At 57.5% G+C, this 14,255-nt stretch overlaps 1 protein-coding gene across 3 annotated transcripts in view; it reads right to left on the bottom strand.

Moving 5' to 3' along the window:
- COL5A1 (collagen type V alpha 1 chain) overlaps nucleotides 1-14,255 on the bottom strand; it is a 142,791-nt gene that overhangs the window by 111,201 nt on the left and 17,335 nt on the right. The window lies entirely within an intron of this gene.

Here is a 14,255-nt window from a genome sequence, read left to right as displayed (position 1 = left end):
CGTCCCTTCTGGAAAGTTCCTGACCTCCATCCATAGCTCCCCAGAGAAGGGGAGCAGCCCCTGAGGGTGGGGAGAGTCTGACATTCTGGGGAGCTCAACTGTTCCCCCTCCAAATGCCAAAGGGGGCCTTCACGTGACTGTGACACGTGACACCCCCTCCCCATCGCAGAGACCCCGGGCCTCCAGCCCGTGACGACACAGGCTTGGGGGCCACACACCCAGCGCCCTTAAGCACAGCCGGTCTCGTGTGCAGAGTCCTGCCATGTCACTACCAGCAGGACGACCCGGGAGTCCAGGCAGAGAAAGTCGAGTCAAGCGTGGAGTCAGAGCGCCCCGTCACTCCGTCACAAAGCAGGTCCCCCGTCCAGTTTCCTGCAAGGCACCCTGTCACCCAGATTCCGGAGCTCTGAGGTCCCCCGCCTCTGGCCGTGTCACTTCCACAGCCCAGCTTTGCTGCAGACCTCTGCCACTTTCATCAAGGGGCCAGAACGTGGCGGGTGAGGGTTTCCCACCCCCGCAGAGGGAGGGGCGTGGGGGGACCCAAGGCACTCCCAGTGCAGCCTGGCATCTGCCTCCTCGTGGCCTCTCTGAGTTTCCCGAGTGGTTCCAAGCTGCTACCCAGAGCCCCGCCCCCACACAGGGCGGTCAGCACCCCTCATCAGCGTCCTCCCCGAAGCGCTGGGCACTGGCGACCCCCCCACCGGCCCCCACAGGCCTGGCTGGTGCCTGCCCACGTGACACCAGAAGCAGATGCCAGCACAGCCCGGGGCCTGGATGCGGCCCATGGGAAGGGGTGGCCGTGCCAGCCCCTGGCTCACCTGCCCTGGGGACGCAGCCGAGCTGTGGCTCATCTCTGGGCTTCGTCTCCGAAGCCAGCTGGGCCAGGGGAGACACCAGAGCCGCCGGCTGGGCGCCTGGGGCTCACGCCCAGCTACCGCGATGCTCTCGCCAGACGCAGGCCTGCTTTCCCCATTGCCGGCGGGAGGGCCGGTCTCCAGAAGCCTTCCGGGCCATGTTCGTGGCGCTCTGTGGCAACGAGCTGAAAGGCCACTGACCTTCCCAGGCCCAGGGCCACCCCTCCCTCCAGCCAGGGGCTCCCTGCGCCAGAGCTGAAAACAGCAGTTTCGTTTTACAGAAGGTGTGGCAAGGGCCCGAGAGGCCTCTGGCGGCACAGCCTCCATGGGCTCCTCCCGGGGCTGCCAGGCCTGCGCCCCCCCCCCACACCGCCCCACTTCGACACAGGCTCAGGAGGAATCGGGGTCTCAGCTCCTCTGTCCCAGGAACTCCGCTGGGAGACCGCCCCGGCGGTGGGGCTGAAGCCTGCATCCCCCCACTACAGAGGTCTCGAGGTCACGTCCTCTCTCGAGGTCAGAGAAAGACGCTACAGCAGGAAGAGCCCGACACACGAGCCCCGCTCCCGGCTCCTCCCTGCGAGCGGAGAGCACCCTGGAACGTCGCGTGTCCGCCGAGTCAGGGAGAACATCACCTGGACGGCCCCCCGACCTGCTGTCGCTGGTCCGGAGGGCCCTATGACACATGCACAGCATGCTTAGGTTCCAGGCAGCACCGCGGGGTGAAGCGAGGCAGGCGGCCGAGCCCCCAGCGCCCAGCAGGGACAACGCCGACCCCTGCGGGGGCCCCCCAGGCCTCCCGGCCCTGGGGCGCGGGGTTCCGTCCCCCCAGGGCCGCAGCCCGGCGTTGCTGCGCCGAGCTCTCCGACGCCCAGCCCAGGGCCGAGTCCCGCCAGGGTCTGGGGGCACCTGGAGCAGAGGGAGCCGATGGGCGCTCCGGGGGGGCCAGCAGTGGGGGGAGCGGAGAGAAGGTTTTGGCTCACGCCAGGGTCAACACCCTCAGGTTCAAGAGAAACCCGAAGTGCCCTCCCAACACCCACCAAGCCCAAAGCCTTCGGACGCCTCACGACTGCATGAGTTAGAGCCAGGAGGGTCGCTAGTAACATTTGGCTGGCGGCCTTTACTGGGAAAGCAGAGCCGTGGGGAGGAGGGGGTGGCCACCCGGGATCACACGGCCCTGGTGCAGAGCCGCCCGCAGCTTCTGATCCACCCCAGTCCCGAGCTTCCTTCCCCTCAGCAAAAGCAGACGCAAGGCCGGGCCAGTGGTGGCCCTTAAACTGCAGCCCCGACCCTCACCACCCTGCTGTGTCTGCCTTCCCTAAGTGTAAACACAGCTAATTCCCTGGGTAAGAGGGGTCTGCCTTCCTGGGCTGCGAACCTCAAGAGGGCAGGGGCCCAGGCTGCAGTGTCCCTGCTGAACCCCCGGCACCCCGTGGACACCCGCAGTCACTGCCACCAAATGGCACATCTGTCCCGTGCTTGCAGGGCGCACGGTGCAGACCCCTGGAAGCACGCCCGCGCTTCCCACTGCCCTCCCGGTTTCCACCTCGCGCTTCCGGGAGTGAAAAGAGGCAGGGCTCTCACGGGAGCAACGGGCGGACAGCGAGGGGGGCGGGGAGTACGGAGGCTCCCCCGGCCCCGGCTGAGGCCCCCCACCCCCGGCACCAGCCCTCGCCGCAAAGCGCGAAGCCCATGACCACCCCCCACCAGAGGGCAGCCCAGCAGGCTGCAAAACAAACAGGCCGCTTGGGAGGCTCCGACTGAAATTCCTCTCCAGTGACCCAGCCTCGGAACAAAGCACTGCGGCCGGGGTGGAAAATGCGTGCCACCCTCCTCCCACCATGGACCCTCCCCGCTGCTGCTCACCCAGGGCTGTCACGGGGTGCAGGTGACCTCAGGGCAAGTCCTCAGGCTCACAGGCTTCTGCGCCTCCGAAAACCACTGCCCTGAACTCTCATCGGTGCCTCCCTCCCCGAGAGCTTCCGACCCCTCTGCCCGACATCCAGGCCCCCCTTCACCCCAGCTCTCCGAGCCCAGTCCTGCCCAGGGGGTCTGGCTCTCCCCGGACACCCCCTCACCAATGCCCCGCGTTACAGGGTCCCCGAGAACAGCGCCCCGGCGGGGGGGGTGGGTTCCGGGCAGCGCACCTGCCCTGCGCTGGGGCTGGAAGGCTGGATGCAGGGAAAAGCCTGAGGCGCCTGCTCGGAGGGGCCCCCGGCCTCTGCCCGAACCCCGCCCGCCTCTGCACCGCCCTGACCTCCTGTCAGTCTCGATGCTTCCTGGGGACAAGGAACGGCCACAGTGAGCCCAGGTCGGGCCCGCGGTGCTCGGTGACACTGTGCTGTCACTCGCCTCTGGCCCGTTTTCCCATTTCTGAAGAAGGGCCGAGGACCCAGCAACGCAGCTTCCGGAGAGATTTTTACCAAAGGAGCCAGCACTGTCTCACGTAAGCCTCCGTCCCCCAGACCAGCTGCCCACCCCACCCCTGCACCCCCAGGGGCAATGCAGAGCTCCAGGGTTTGGGCACAGCGGCCGTGGCTGATTCCAAACCCCCTCGGGAGCCCTGTGGCCGTGGGCAAAGTGGGCTCCATACGGAACCGTCACTGTCTATGAAAAGGAAGGGACACCCTGCAAGGAGGCAGCCCCGGGACGGGACGGGGGCCGCACAAGTCTGGGGCATGGCTGGCGGGCGGCAACGGCAGCTCACCGGCACCCAGCCTCGGGGAGGGCGCCCACTGCGCCCACACACCCTGGGCTCTCTGCCCTACTACCCCCCCCCCCCGCCACACGCACCCAGACACCTCACAAAGCAGACTCCTTCCTCTGTCGATGAGGAATCTCAGGCTGAGAGAGTTTAGGTGAGTCGCCCAAGGCCCTACTGAGATACAAACAGCTGTCTGGCCTCAGTGTCCCCCCTCCTCCCCGACACAAGGAGGAGAAGGCAGGAAGCTCCCCGAGATACCACCAGGCACCCCGCTGCAGAGCTCACCCTCCTTCCAGGGCGTGACGAGGAGAGCGCACGGAGGCAGAGGGAGGTCACCGCAGGGCAGAGGGGAACCGCTCCGTCTGGAGGTTCAGGACCTCAGGAAGGCCTGGGGGGAGGAGATCCTCAGCCTCTGAGCCAAGAGACTGGAGAGACTCTCAAAGCCCCAGGTGAGTGGGAGAGTGACAGGTCAGAGGATGCCTCACCTCTCTTACTTCCTACACAGACTGATCTGAACGTCAACCGAGAAAGCATCCTGGAGACACAGTCTTCTCGTTTTCACTATGTCTCTTCAAAGTACCACATGAGATGCTCAGCAAACCCTCACTGAAGGATGGACACATGGGCACAGGGATGAAGTGAATGGAAGAACAGAGAGATGGATGGAAGGATGGATGGATGCATGGAGAAGGATGGATGGGTGGGAGGATGGATGGATGATTGAACAGATAGAAGAAAGGATAGAAGGATAGAGATGATTAATGGGAGCATGAATGAAAGGAAGGATGGATGAAGAATGATTCCATGGATGGTTGGATGCATGAATGGAAGAATGGATGGACAGATGGATGGTTGGATGGCTGGCTGGATGGATGGGTGGATGGGAGGATGGATGGGAGGATGGATGGATGAGTGAGTGAATACAGGAAGGAAGGAATGCTGTATCTTGAAGATTTAGTTGATGAACTTTAATTTCCCAAAGATTTTAGGTGCCTACTCTTCTCCTGACCACTCCCCTGCCCTGGGTGGCCCTCCTCTCCCTTCTGGGCCAGAGGTGAAGGCCGGTGCAATGCCTGTGTCTTATTCCACAGCAGAAGCAAAGTGCACTCTGGCCCCGCGCCTCGGCGAAGGGCCTGCCTGGTGGTCACCTGTGGTGTGTGCTCGATGGCCCAGATGTGCTCAGTGTTCCAGGCCCTCCAGGGAGTGAGGCAGTGCAGAAGGGACCCCAGGCCCTGCCGCCCAGCCCCAGCACCGCAGGGGGCTGGGGAAAGGTGCCAGATCTGGGTACTGAAACCACTGTTGACCATCCCTCTTCATCCTCTCCCAGCCTGACAACTCTCCTTTCCTGGCCCAAAAGTTAAGAGCTCCGAGCAGCTTTTGACGGATGCTGTTGCTGGTGGGAAATTTTATGGTGAAATTTCAGCGGGTGGGGGCGCCACCCTGCTTATGAACACAATGTCACCAAGGAGGGGCCTCCAGGAGGCAATTCCCTCGTCCATGCGTTCAGACATGGGACTTGGCCTGAAACTTGCTCCCCAGGCTGTGACCATTCGTCTTCCCCTTCTTGTCGACACCCGGCACCCCCACATCAGCTCACTGGGAGCCCAGATGCCGGCCGTATCTCTGCAGGGTTCCAACCACCCAGTAGGAGGCACCTACGATCCAGCCTGGCCACCCCTCCAAACACACGCCGGTATTTGGAAGTAAGTCACGCTGCCCACAGGGCTCACACGGGGGACAGGTGACCGCAGAGCACCTGGGAAGGAGCCCCACAGCAGGGGATGGGAGGGGCTGACAGAGCCCCACTGGGTGGTCTGGGGCCACGTGAGGAGCCTCGTGGTCCAGGCCCGGGTGCTCCAGCACCCAGCAGGGCAACACCGGGATGTCCCGGCGGGGTGGAGCTGGGCCACAGAGAGGAGGCTCGTTCCCACAGCCAACAGGAAGACAGGCGACACTAAGGCTCTACTCTGAGAACTGGGAGGAAATGTCACAGCCGAGGGACAAGAGGAACCTTCCACCTGACCCCTGAGAAGTAAGGATGTGTCCGGCTTCTCCCTGCATCCACGCGGCACCTCCTTCCTCTTGCCATCCCTGCTTCCATCTGTTTTTATAAAAACACACGAATATGTATGTCCCTCTCCCCTGTCATCCCTCAAGGAACAGAACAGATGTGGCCATGGTCATTAGTCCCGCATCCAGCTGCCAAAGGCGGTGCAGGGCAGAGCGGGCGGGGCGCTAGCAGGAGCCGGTCCCAGAGCAGAGCCCGCCGGCATGACGGGGAACCAGGTGATTCAGGCAGCTCCCCTGGAGATAACGGATCACCTCGTTCTGGAGAAGGGAGTGGGGACGGCACCAGGCACCAGACTCCGCGCGCTGGGGTTGCCAGTTTGGGCGGGGAGGCTCCGCACGGCCCCACCTGCTCCCAGGAGGCCCAGGGGGAGGGGTGGCGCCGTGAGGCCAGCTGGGGTCACACTGGCAGAGGGCCCTCTGCATCCAGGGCCTCGCCCAGGCCCGGCACCCAGGGAGCTGAGCTAGGGAGCGAGGCGGGCCAATCACAAAACAGCGCCAGCTGCCGTCAGACCCCCAGGCGGCACCTGGAAAGGGGCCGGCAGCACCAGCCACTGAGCCGGCCGGGCTGCCCGGGCTCCGTCCACCCAGCAAGGCTCTACGAGGCCTGCGGCACCCCGCGTGGTGCAGGCCCCCGCCGCTTCTGACTCGCCGCCGTCCCTGCGACGCCAGGCGGGGCCCTGGCCGCGCTGACCTGCGCGTTTGCTGCTGGACGGCACCCTCTTCCCCCGGGAGGACCCTGGGCTCCCCGCAGGTGTTAGCGGGGTCCTCGGGACCCGGGACTACAGGCGGTGACATGTACGATGGAGACACTGCCAGCACACCCTAAACCCGCAGCGGATCCCCCACCCTGGGCCTCGGTTTCCTGCCGTCAACGGGGCAGAGTAACAGGCCCTGCCTCTCCTGGGAAGCCGGGAATGGCAGCGGGAGCCAGCGGCACTGAAAACGCGGGTCTCAGGCACCTTCCCTCCCTCAAGAGCTATGATGACAAGTCAAAGTGGTGTCGCCAGGGGCCCCTTCACTTAACGAGGCTGGAGGCGAACACGAGGCCACCACACACGGGGAGGGCCACGCCGCCTCTGGGTCACCCCAGTTCCCCCCGCAGCCTGGACTGGCAGGAGGCGCTTCTGCGGCCCTGCCGTCTCCGGGCGGTGAGCCCCTGAGAGGACGACAGTGTCCCCTTCGTCACAGCAGGGGAGAGTGCTGAGCCCGGAGCAGACGCTCCGCGCAATGAGCAAAGACAGACCCCGCCCAGCGTGGAACGGAACCAAGCAGCGCACAAAGGGGGTGCGCGTCCTGGGCATTCAAGTTAAACGCCAGCGGGAGAGAAGCCTTGGGGGGGGGGCAGTTCTGCAGCATCTCAGCTAGGATGCGCATTAACCTGGCAGCCCCCTCCCCCCAGGGCTAAATCCCGCAGAGAGGCTGGAATAGGTGCGGGGACGCCCAAGGCAGTGCCGCCTGTAACAGCAAAGAACTGGAAACCGGGTAAGTGCCCATCAGTCAGGACGGGCGGGCTCAAGGAACAAGGCTCGTCTGCGACACACTCTGCAGGGGCTGCAGGAGGGGGCTGGTCTAGGCGGCCTGACACTGAAAGGCAGCTGAGACTTGGCATTAGGGAAAAGACCGAGTCACAGAGCAGTCACACAGCACCGTCCCATGTGCGCTAAAATAAACTGGAGATGGCTGTGCAACCTGAGAGCACACCAGGTAAATGCGCCCAGCGCGAGACCAGCCTGCCAGCGGGGGGCCCCTCGGGCAAGGGGCTGGTGGCAGAGAGACGAGGGGGGTCTGCTCACCTCTGCACACCTCCACTTCTGAAAAACGCTGTAAGGATACACCCACGCAGAACTTGCAGAATGTGGAGGTGGCAGGTACAGCTCACTGGTAGAGCGTGTGCTTGGCGTGCACAGGGTCCTGGGTTCAATCCCCAGGGCCTCCATTAAGGGAGGTTAAAAAAAAAGAGAGAGAAAACCAAGTATCATAATGCTAAAAAAAACTTGCATAATTTTATTAACAAAAAAAATACCAAAACACGTTTTCAGTGTGGCAGTTTTAAAATGGCCACAAGTGCTTTAGCATAAGGGCCCATGAAGAGGCGAGCTCTGTGGCCGTGGGACCCGCAGAGTGCGGCGGCAAGGATGCGCGCAGGCTTCTGTGTCTGGACTTTAAGAAGCTGGTACGGTCGAGCCCTGTGCCTGGAGTACCCTTTCTGAGAACCCGACGCCACGCTGTGAGGAAGCCAACCAGCCCCCTGGGGGGCACCACGCAGAGAAACCCAGGCCTCCAGCCAACAGCCCCGGCCAAGCGCCCAGCCAACAGCCAGGACCGACGCACTGGCCGTGTGGGAAAACCGCCCTCGAAGTGGACCCTCCAGCCCCAGCCGCGCCCCTCAGTCTGACATCACGGAAGCAGACGAACGGGCTCCGCCAGGCCCCGGCCCAGAAGCACAGGCACCCGCGAGCTAAGGCTGCTGCGGTGAAAGGCTGCTTGGTCTTCAGACGCGAGGTTTGGGGTGGTTGTCACACGGCGATAGATGACCACAAAATCCAGCAAGTGATAAACAGGAGATGCTTGTGATCGTAAAGAGGAGACTCTCGTAACTGAAGAAAGGGGAGCAAACAAGTAAGTAATGTGCTATGTCACTAGCAGTTCAACGAATCGAGGTAAATCGAGGCTCCTTTGTCTCCCATCCAGCTGGCCAGGCGGTGGGGAGAGGGACAGGAGGGGACTTTCACGTCCCTCTCCCCAGCCACGGGCCTCTGGCACCTGCTGGTCTCTTTTCTGTTTCTCTAGTTCTGCCTCTTCTCGAATGCCACGTGAGTAGAGCCGGATCACACGGAGCCTGTTGCGTCTGCTTTTTCACGTAACACAACGCTTCCGTGCCCAGGCAGCTTCCTGGATTCATGCCTCTTGCCGCCCAGCAGGAGCCCACGGAATGGGCGTGCCACAGTCTGTTCATCCGTCCCCAGTGGGTGGACCCTTGGGGTGCCCCCAGGTTGGCAGGACAAAGCGGCATATGAACGTTCACCCATATGTCTGTCTATGCAGACGTTTTCACTTCCCTCGGGCAGACCCCTAGGAGTGTGAATGCTGCGTCCTCTGCTAAGTGTACGATTAACTGTGTGGAAACCTGCCAAACTGTCTCCCAAAGTGGCCGCACCAGTTTGCGTTCCCGCCCCCGACGGAGGACAGCTTCCCTGCGTCCTCGCCGAGACTCCTGTGCGTGCTGGCTCTCCTTGCGGCTTTAATTTGTGTTTCCCTGCTGAGGACAGTTGCCCAGCTTCTCCCTACATGTGCATTGGCCACTCACACAGCTTACTTGGTGACATGTCTGTTCAACTCTTTTGCCCAGATTTAACTTGGGTCACCTGCCTTCTCACTTTGAGTTATAATATTCCTCTGTATGTTCTAGACGTGTTTAAATGAGATGTGTTTTCCAAATCCTTTGTCCCAATCTGTGGCTTGCCTGTTTTCTTAACAGCGTGTTTTGGAGAGCAGAAGTTTTGAATGTGATGAAATCTAATCTATCCATTGTCCTATGGCTCATGCTTCTTGTGGATTTTGTAGGAAATTTTTGCCCAATTCAAGGTCATAAAATGGTGATCTCCTTTATATTAATAATGCTCACCTTTGGGTCTATGATACCTCCTATTTTTCACATATGATTGGAAGCAAAGGTTCAGATTTAATTATTTTTGCTAATGGATGTCTCAGTGTTCCAGCACCATTCATGGGTAAAAACTATTTTCACCATTGAATTTTCTTAGCACTTTTGCCAAACATCCAATGATCGTATGTGTATGCATCTATGCTGTTCCATTGGTCTACATACCTATCCTTCCATCAACCCCGTAACGCCTTGATCACTGTAGCTTTATCGTTAAGTCCTAAAATCACAGAGTATGAGGCCTCCAATACTCATTGTTTTGGTTTGGTTATTTTAAGTCCTTTGCATTTTCAGAAAAATTTCAGAGTCATCTTGTCAATATATTTCTTAAAAACGCATGCTAGGATTTTAAATAGCATTGCATTGAATCTGGAGAAAGTGGTATCTTAACAATGCTAAATCTTTTTGTCCATGAGAATGGTATATCCGCCCAGTTCTTCACATCTTCTTAAATATCTCTAAGTTATGTTTTGTCATTTTCAGTGCACAGGTATTTTGTCAAATGCATCTCTAAGTATTTCATATTTTTGCTGGTCCTGTAATGGCTATTTACGTTTCTAATTGTTCATTTCTACTATCTAGACAGAGAACTGATTTTTGCATGTTGGTTTTGATTCCTTTGACCATGCTAAACTTACTCATTAGTTCTAGAAACTTTTGTGTAAATTTCCTAGTATGTTTAACATAGAAATCATGTGCTCTTCAAATAAAGACAGTTTTATTTCTTCCTTTCCAATTACATGCCTTTTAGTTCCTTTTCTTGCCTTATTGCACTGGCTAGCATCGCCACACAATGTTGAATAGGCGTAGTAAGAGCAGATATCCTTGCTTTTTCCCTAACCTTCAGCGGGAAATGCACTCTGTATGTAGATTTTACAAAGACATCCTTTATCAGATGGAGGAAGTTCCCTTTTAGTCCCCATTTACAGGGATTTGCTCCTCATATTTTTAGTTTAAAACAATTACACAGTAGTATGTTATCCTAATTTTATAAAAGCAGGCACAAAAAAAGTACTGGAAAATAAATACATCAAAATGTTCAATTGGTAATTTATTTGGCTGCACTTAACAGAAACCTTCACAGCACCATCAGCAGCAGCACTGTGGTTTAAAAAGTAAGGGATTCTGATGAATTTTTATTTCCTTCTTTACACTTTTTAGTAGCTTTTAACAATTTTATGGTGGACGTATGTTGCTTTTATAACAAATTAATGGCATAATGAATGCCCATTAATGTCCAGCAGGAAATGGCATTATATAGCTAAACAACTGCCCTTTCCCAGGCCTTCCTAAAAACGCAGGAGTCACAGGTCCTCTGGCCTTTGCCTGGGTAACGGGGTACTTTTAACTGGTCTTTGTAAGACAAAACACCATTTGCACTTCTCAGGAATGTCTCCATTGGGCAGAGTCTGACATCTGAGGTGGGACCCCCACACCAGGCGTCCTCACGGGGCCCCCTCAGTCAGGCCCAGCCACACTCACCCCTGCCCTTTGGACCGACAGGTGGACAGAGGCAACAGCATCTGCTGGCCCCTCGTTTTCCTGCCCTGCCGTCAGCTGGGATTCGCCTTGAAATTCTCTTTCAAAAAAGACAGCTTTAGAGGCAAATGATGGTTTTAACACCTATTAAATGTCACAAAGCAAACAATGTGGCCGACAAAGTTAAAGGATTATTTCCTGGTACTTAAATAAAGCCACTGTCTGGACCGTCAAGGCCTTCAGACACTCGCCCAAATGTGCCGATCCTCATTCAGCCCCTAAGGATGCTGTGGGCAGAGCACAGGTGCAGAAGGGTGCTGGTGTCCCGGTGGTTCTACAGATTCAACTCTGAAATCACGTTATTCAATTATGGGATTCCAGTCAAAGAACACTGCACCGGTCACTCCCACATGGCACGGTGCGTCCCCCAGGATCGGAAGGCATCTTTCAATCACTATGAGCTATGGAAGTTTTCAAGACACTCTAAATATGACTCAAAACAGGTGCATGGACATCACATGAACACAGAAGTGTGTGATGACCCTATCCAAGTCCCGCTCCCCCCCGCCCAGAAGGTACCACTTCAGGCGGCCGAACTCACAGCCAGCGTCCACAGCCATCACCGACAAGTCTGCATCTCCAGTCGCAGCAGGATTTTCTGGCTTAATGAAGTCAAGTTTCAGGGCCCCCCGCCCCAGGTGGACAGCTGCGGGCTCTCCAGGTAGGCTCACGCCCTCAGCCCTCCTGGACGTAGGTGAAGGACAAATGTGCAAAGACCCCCGTGAGCCCACGTCCACCCCTGGAAGATTCACGGACAAGAATCCCGCCTCCGCCCCTGCAGCTGAGCAGACTGCTGCCCGAAAGTGAGAGCACGCTTCTGTCCCCGCTGCCCGGCCGGGCCCAGCGCTCATCTCCGTGGTCCTCCCTGCCGCGAGCCCCGCCCAGCCCGCTCCTCCCCGCTCCTCCAGTGCTGACGCCAGCACATGCATCCAATGTGACCGCCTTGGTGGGAGTAAGACCCAGTCATCAGCAGGACCCTGACAGCACTGTCCACTCAACCAGCCACGGCAGCGGCTCGGCAAACGCACAGACGGCCCAGGAGACAGTGGCGGGGGAACAATTAGCATCTGTTGACTGTGAGGTTCAAGAAGATGCCCTAATGTTTTTGACTGAATGAAAGCAGTATCTAAAGCTTGGAAGGCATGTGCGCTGAAATTGTTAGTAATAATCCAACATCTGTCAGCAACTCCGTGGGGTAGGAGATGCCATGCCGCTCTCCAGACGAGGAAACGTCGGCGACCCTAAATGCCCAGGTGACCTGGGATGGGTCACAGGCCCAGCGATGACCATGTCAGTTCCCAGGTATCGCTGCCTCCCAGAAGCAGAAGGTGGGGGGTGACCGGCCTACGGCAGGGTGGGTGTCCCAGTTCTATCCGTGGGTCCACCCGGGTTTAGCTCCCAAGGATAAGGCTGCCAGGGCGCAGTAGCTGGGCAGGAGCTGCCCGTGGTTAGCGGGAATGTAATTCTGCAGTAAACGGGCTTGAAGTCCTTCCTGCGCTCTGACGCAGTGACTCAACATCTAGGAATCCATCCTGAGGAAACAGTCACAGAGGGACAAAGGATTCACCAAAAGATGTTCAACCAAGTGTTATTTATAACCTGAGCAGCTGGGAACAGCCCCGGCCCAAAGGGAGAGGGGCCGCGAAGCGAGCCCAGGACAAGCACCCAGCGGGATGCTGGCAGCCCCGGAGTGCCGGCAGAGGGCCTGCTGTGAGCGGCGCGGGAAGCGTCCGCGCGTCCGGGCGCACAGCGCTGTTTCCGCACGTGAGCTCAGCCACAAAGGGGGGAGTGGGGGGCAAGTCTGTGTCCCCCCAAAGTCCATATGGTGAAATCCTGACCCCCAACAATGACGGTTCCAGAGAATTCTCCCGCCCCTTCCGTCTTGTGAGAACACAGCAAGGAACTCCAGCTATGGACCAGAAAGGGGGCCTCCCCCAACCAGGCTGGCGGCTTGACCTTGGACTTCCCACCCATCAGAAAGACGAGAAATAAGTTTCTGTCGTTCATAGGCCACCCAATCTGAGGTGTTTTATTACAGCAGCCCAAGCAGACTAGACAGAAAGGAAAGACAACGGCATTTTCATATTTCCCAAATTTGCTGTAATGAGTATGCTTTATTTTCACGGTCAAGGAAAGTTAGTAAAAATATTTGGAGCGTTAGTCTAATCTCTGAGTCTAGGACCAAATATCTTGAAACGTGGACTCTCCACCTTCCAGCTCCCAAGGTGAACTTTATCTTCTCTTTTACTGCCAAATGGAGGCCTTCTGTCCACCTGTCCATGCCCCTCCTCTGCTGAGAGCCCCAGTTTACCTCCATCCCCAGCTGCTCCAGAGCAATGGGCTTCCCATCTCTCCTGAACTCTTAAAAAGCTGCCAGCACCCCACTGTTACCCTGACGGCACTGCCCACTGCTGCCGCAGCGGGATTTATCCTGCCTCTCAATTCAAGCCAATAAACCTGAGGAGGAGCTAGCTGTGCCTGGTGCCATGCTAAGCACTGCAGATTCCGAAGTGAGTCAGTGGTTCCCTGCCCTCGGGAGCTCTAGTGTAGAGAGTGGAAGTCTCGGGTGGTCCTATACAATCTGATGCAACAATCGAAAGTGGTTTCATGGAGGGGGCACCCCAGAGCTCTGATGAAAGAATAGATGGATCAGTGGGTGGGTGGGTGGATGGATTTATGATCTGGATCAATGGGTGGATTTAAGGTGTGGGTCAGTGGGTGGATGAATGGATGGATGCGTGGATGGATGGATGGATGGATGGTTGGATAGATGAAAGGACGGTTGGTTGGATAGACAGATGGCTGGCTGGATGGATGGATGAATGGATGGATGGATGGATGGATGGATGGTTGGTTGGTTGGATAGATGAACAGATGGTCAGTTGGATGTGTGGATGCTTGGTTGGATGGACAGACGTCTGGATGGATGGATGGATGGATGGATGGATGGATGGATGGATGGATAGATGGTTAAAACAGACAGTGCCTATAGGGCTCTGCCCTCCATCTGCTATGTGACTCTAGGGCCCTCCCTCTCCCTATCTATAGACTGAGTGGATGGGGGTTGTTGATTTCAGTTCTGAAAATCTGCAAGTGTGTGTTTCTGTTTTCAAATGATCACTGAATGGTATGTGCTCAATCCATCCAGTCCGCCCCTTCCTGAGTAGGTTTTATGTCTTTTTTTCTTTTCTTTTTTGACCACAAATCTTTTTAATTGACTGAATCATTCCAGCCAAAAGCATCTGCCCACCAGCAGGAGAGGCACACAGCACCCAGGGCCGCCAACCCAACCAGCCCACCTATTTTAACAACACATTCACCCAATTCAAAAGGTGCTGGAGAGAAACGCACCCCCACGTACTCAGATGTCCCCTCTAAAAAAAACCGTTAAGTCCCCATTTTAGTGTGTCCTTCCTTGTCATCTGCA

Source organism: Camelus dromedarius, chromosome 10, assembly GCF_036321535.1.
Source record: "Camelus dromedarius isolate mCamDro1 chromosome 10, mCamDro1.pat, whole genome shotgun sequence".
NCBI lineage: Eukaryota > Metazoa > Chordata > Mammalia > Artiodactyla > Camelidae > Camelus > Camelus dromedarius.
Note: the sequence above shows the minus strand (reverse complement) of the source record. Positions and strands in the feature narration are given on the sequence as shown.